Source organism: Eutrema salsugineum, unplaced genomic scaffold, assembly GCF_000478725.1.
Source record: "Eutrema salsugineum unplaced genomic scaffold, Eutsalg1_0 scaffold_14, whole genome shotgun sequence".
NCBI classification, from domain to species: Eukaryota; Viridiplantae; Streptophyta; class Magnoliopsida; order Brassicales; family Brassicaceae; genus Eutrema; species Eutrema salsugineum.
The window spans coordinates 8,160,320-8,165,798 of NW_006256877.1; the positions used below are offsets into that span (position 1 = coordinate 8,160,320).

Here is a 5,479-nt window from a genome sequence, read left to right on the forward strand (position 1 = left end):
GAAAATCTGAAATTAAATGAAACAGAAACAAAGCAATGGAAATAGAAAATAAAGGTCAAAGGGAAATAGATAAAATACCAAGTGGGTTGCCTCCCACTAAGCGCTTGTTTCAAGTCATTAGCTTGACATTGTTGCTCGATTAGACTTAACCGGGGTCGTGACTCTCCTTGATCTCATCATTGGCCGATGATGGATCAATCAAAAACATCACTTCTCTCTCGTCTCCGGTTTCTTCAGCCAGATATGGCTTTACACGCTGTCCATTCACTGTAAATGAGTTTCCGGTTTTGTCCCACAGGACAATGGCTCCGTATGGCTTGACTTCCTTTATCGTGAAGGGTCCTGACCATCCTGAACGTAATTTTCCTGGAAAAAGCTTAAGACGAGAATTGAAAAGAAGTACCTTATCGTTAGGAGCAAAAGTTCTATGAATAATCTTCTTATCATGATATGCTTTAGTCTTCTCATTGTAGATCTTCGAGTTTTCGTAGGCATTGTGTCGGATTTCTGCTAACTCATGAAGTTGAAGTAGTCTTCTTTCTCCAGCTGTTTTCATGTTCATGTTCATCTCCTTGATAAGCCATTGCGCCTTATACTCGAGTTCTACTGGAAGGTGACATGCTTTTCCATAAACTAGATTGAATGGTGTTGTTCCTAATGGTGTCTTGAATGCTGTTCGATACGCCCATAATGCATCGTCAAGCTTTGTAGACCAATCCTTGCGATGTACTGCAGTTGTTTTCTGCAAAATCGACTTGATTTCTCTATTTGAGATCTCCACTTGACCGCTGGTTTGGGGATGGTATGGGGAAGCAACTTTATGTGTAACTCCATTCTTTCTAAGAAGATTCTTGAAAACTCTGTTGATGAAATGCGATCCTCCGTCGCTTATCACAATTCTAGGAACTCCAAAACGCAGGAATATAACAGATTTAAACAGCTTCATGACAACTTTTGCATCATTGGTGGGACTAGCGACTGCTTCTACCCACTTAGAGACGTAGTTTACTGCTACTAAGACGTAGTCTACTGCTACTAAGACATCGAAAATTTCGACTTCGAGAATAAAATTTTGAGGCATCTCATTCCTTTTACTTATGTTGCCCATCCTTTGGCATTTATCGCATCGCGATATATAAGCTTGAGTATCTTTGAACAAAGTAGGCCACCAGAAACCTGCTTGTAAGATCTTTGAAGCGGTTTTAAAAGTTGCAAAGTGTCCTGCGTAAGACGAGTTATGGCATCCGAATAAAATTCCTTCCATCTCTTCTTCAGCCACGCATCTTCGGAATAACCCATCAGCACATCTCTTGTAGAGATAGGGTTCATCCCAAAAATAATGTCTTACGTCTTTCAGAAACTTTTTCTTCCTATACCCAAAAAATTGCGGGGGATCTACATCAGCTGCTAAGTAATTTGCTATGTGCCTAAACCATGGGGTGTTGAAAGCATCTGCTCGTCGCATTAGAGGACGTGGTGGAGCGGTATTGGAATTGGTGGGGGTAGTATCTATTGCATAGATGTTTTCTTCAGGCAAACTGTCATTTAGAGGCAATCTTTCTTCAACTTGAATTCGTGAAAGATGGTCTGCAACCCCATTATCTGCTCCTTTCCGATCTCGAATTTCGATATCGAATTCTTGCAGTAGGAGGATCCATCTTATCAACCGAGGTTTAGCGTCTTTCTTAGACATTAAGTACTTGATTGCAGCATGATCAGTATGGACTATAACCTTAGATCCTACGAGATAAGAATGGAATTTCTCAAATGCAAATACGACAGCTAGAAGTTCTTTCTCTGTTGTAGCATAATTTCATTGAGATTCGTCTAGAGTTCTGCTAGCGTAGTAGATTACGTGCAGTTTCTTATCTTTTCGTTGGCCAAGCACTGCTCCGACAGCATAGTCACTTGCATCGCACATGATTTCGAATGGGAGTTCCCAATCAGGTGCTTGCACGACTGGAGCGGAGACAAGGGCTTGTTTGATCTTATGAAACGCGGCTAAGCACTCATCATCGAACTCGAAGTTCGTTTCCTTGCAAAGCAAACGCGTAAGAGGTCTAGCTATTTGAGAAAAATCTTTTATGAATCACCTATAGAATCATGCGTGTCCTAAGAAATTGTGAATGCCTTTTACGTTTGTGGGTGGTTGTAGGCTGGTCATGACTTCAATTTTAGCTTTGTCAACTTCAATACCTTTTTTCGGAAATCCTGTGCCCAAGCACGATTCCGTCTTGTACCATGAAGTGACATTTTTCCCAATTTAATACTAAGTGCTTATCTTCACATCTTTGCAGAACTTTACCAAGATTGCCTAAGCATTTTTCAAAAGAAGATCCATAGACGGAGAAATCATCCATGAATACTTCCATGAAATCTTCAATAAAGTCTGTGAAGATCGACATCATGCACCGCTGGAAGGTAGCAGGTGCATTGCACAATCCAAAAGGCATACGTCTGTAAGCGAACGTGCCATATGGACAAGTGAATGTCGTTTTTTCTTGATCCTCCGGGCGAATAGGAATTTGGAAAAATCCGGAGTATCCATCAAGGAAGCAATAGTAGGGGTGATTAGCTAATCTTTATAGCATTTGATCTATGAAGGGAAGTGGAAAATGATCTTACCTAGTTGCTGCATTCAGTTTCCGGTAATCGATGCACATACGATGTCCTGTTACTGTTCTTGTAGCGATCATTTCATCCTTATCATTTTTAATGACAGTGACTCCTCCTTTCTTCGGAACAACATGAACTGGGCTAACCCAAGTGCTATCTGAGATAGGAAAGATTATTCCAGCTTCTAAAAGCTTCATAATCTCCTTCTTGACAACATCCATGAGATTAGGGTTCAGTCTCCTTTGACTTTCGATTGAGTTTTTAGCATTATCCTCTAGATTAATCTTGTGCATACAAAGATCTGGAGAGATTCCAGGTATGTCATCAAGTGAATATCCTAAGGCTTTTCTATGTTTTCTCAGCTCAGTCAACAGCATTGTGGTTTCTTCTTCTGTCAAACCAGAGTTTATTTTGACAGGATAAGTAGAATTTGGTCCAACGAAGGCGTACTTAAGTCCGATGGGAAGAGGTTTAAGCTCGACTTTAGGGGCTTTAAGCTCACTCCAAGGATTGTTAATTGCTGCAGCAGTGTCTTTAGGAGGTGTAGGAATGTTTGTTTGGTCCTTAAGATCTAGATAGTGAAGAGGTTTCCTATAAGTTTCGGACTTATCAAGCATACGTGCGCATTCACTCGAAATTCCTTCAAGGAAATTGCGTTCATCTTTTGCGGGTGAAAGCGTGACACTTAAAGGGTCATCTAGAAGCAGATCTTCATAGACTTCCTCAATAATTCCGTCTAACTCATCAACCCAACAAATTTTGCCATCCAAAGTTGGTTTATCGAAACTTTTGTTCATGTCAAACTGCATAACTGAACCGGCTAGATGAAGGTCGATTTTTCCTTCAGGAACATTGATTATGGCTCCGGATGTAGATAAGAATGGTCTTCCAAGAATAAGGGGATCCTTAGGTTCTTTTTCTAGTTCTAGAACTACGAAATCGGTTGGTATTGAACATTTTTCGATTTCTACAGGAACATCTACTAGGATACCTACTGGTTGTCTAACGGAACGATCAGCTAATACTAAAGAAATTTTAGTGGGCTTGAAAGTGTGGTGTCCTAAACGTTTTGCTACTGAAAGAGGCATCATGTTTATGCTAGATCCTAAATCACAGAGAGCACGCTCAAAAGCTACATCATTGATGGTGCATGAAAGTACAAAGCTTCCACGATCGTTTTTCTTTTCAGGGATTTGGCTTTGCAGGATAGAACTACATTCATGGGTTATCATCATAACGCCTTCTTCAAGAGTTAAATAATTTGTTAGAATACCCTTCATGTATTTTCTTAAAGCAGGAATCATAACACAAGCTTCTACGAAAGGTAATCTCACATTTAATTGATCGATTAGCTCTTTCAGCTTAGCTTTTTCTTTTTCTTTTTTAGGGGCTCTTAAGGCTCTAGGATATGGAGGTTTAGGTTTGTAGACACGAGTTGGTGGAGGAGGAATTGGGTCTTCTCCAAGGATTTCCCGGGATGAATCTTCTCTTACTTCTTCTCCATCCTTCTCTCCTACCATTTCTTTTTCAACATCTTCATTCGTGATTCTTTCTTTTTCTTTTTCCTTTTCCTTACCCTTTTCCTCATCTTTGGGATCTTTAGGAAATTCAGGCTCTTTGTAAGCTAATCCACTCCTAAGTGTGATAGCTTTCACATGATCGGAGGGATCTGCTTCACTTGAGCTTTCGAAAAAATTTTCACTTAGCTCCTCTTCAGAATTTTTTAAGTTTTTAGAATTAGTTTTGACCATCAGGCTAAGGAGGGTATCGAAATCCTTCTGCATCTCTTTTAGTTCAGATCTAAGATCACTAATCTCTTGAGACATAGATTTTGCAAGCTCTAGAATCTTTTTGTTTAGGTTTTCAGCTTCAGAAGAGGGAAAACTAGGGTATGAAACAGGATTAGATTGAATACCCAAGATTGGTTCGGGAGGTGGTGTCCAGGCAAGCTCAGAAGACGGTTTCCCGCGGTCAGGAGGCTCGCGACCGCGGTGAAACATGTCTTGGCCGCGGTCAGCAGCATCACGACCGCGGTGAAAGCTTGGTTTGCCGCGGTCCGGATGAATGGACCCGCGGTGATCAGAAACGAATGGAAATCTTGAATTTGATAGACTTCTGCAGTGTTAACCATCCCTTGATCATAAGAATCCATTGGGTTGTCCCAACCATCAAAGTTACACGTATTGTGTACCCTATTTGGTTGTTGCAATCCAAGATGACTCATTATGTGACGGAGACACTTTATAACTTCCGAAATTTCTTCTTTCTTCTCAGGAAGTGCAGAATTACCAAAGATTACTTGATTTCGGATGCTGTTTCCTAAATTTTTAATGAAAACGTGAGCATCTTCTACAGATCTAGTTGTGAAATCTCCATTACTTGCTATATCAAAAGAGTGTCGCAACTCTGGAGTTATACTGCGATAGAAAATACCTAGCAGGTATTCCTCGGCATATCCATGGTGTGGACAATCTCTTTGGTATTCCCTAAATCTTTCCCAAGTATCTAAAAGATCTTCATCTTCTTTTTGTTTAAAAGTTCTTATCTTCTTTCTTAAGAGATTTGAACGATTTCTAGTGTAAAAACGATTTAGGAAAGCAGTTCTACACGCTGCCCACGTTTTTAGTGAAGCAGGTAGCAAAGATTTTAGCCATTTGCTGGCCTTATCTCTAAGAGAGAATGGGAAAAGACTACACTTGTGGTAATCCCCATTTGCTGTAATGGTTGCACATAATTCTTCGAACGTCTCGATATGGTCTATCGGGTTTTCGAATGAATAACCAGAGAATTGATTTTGTTGAACTAAATGGATATGGGGTACCTTAATTTCGGTTTTGCCATCCTCTGGTAAGGCTGGTTGAAT

At 40.3% G+C, this 5,479-nt stretch overlaps 1 non-coding gene across 1 annotated transcript; it reads left to right on the forward strand.

The window, feature by feature from the left end:
• Positions 1 to 5,069: 5,069 nt before the first annotated feature.
• On the forward strand, positions 5,070 to 5,177 carry LOC112088728. Its single transcript, XR_002900671.1, has one exon. It is a non-coding gene; the product is annotated as a small nucleolar RNA R71 (small nucleolar RNA).
• The last annotated feature ends 302 nt before the right edge of the window (positions 5,178 to 5,479 follow it).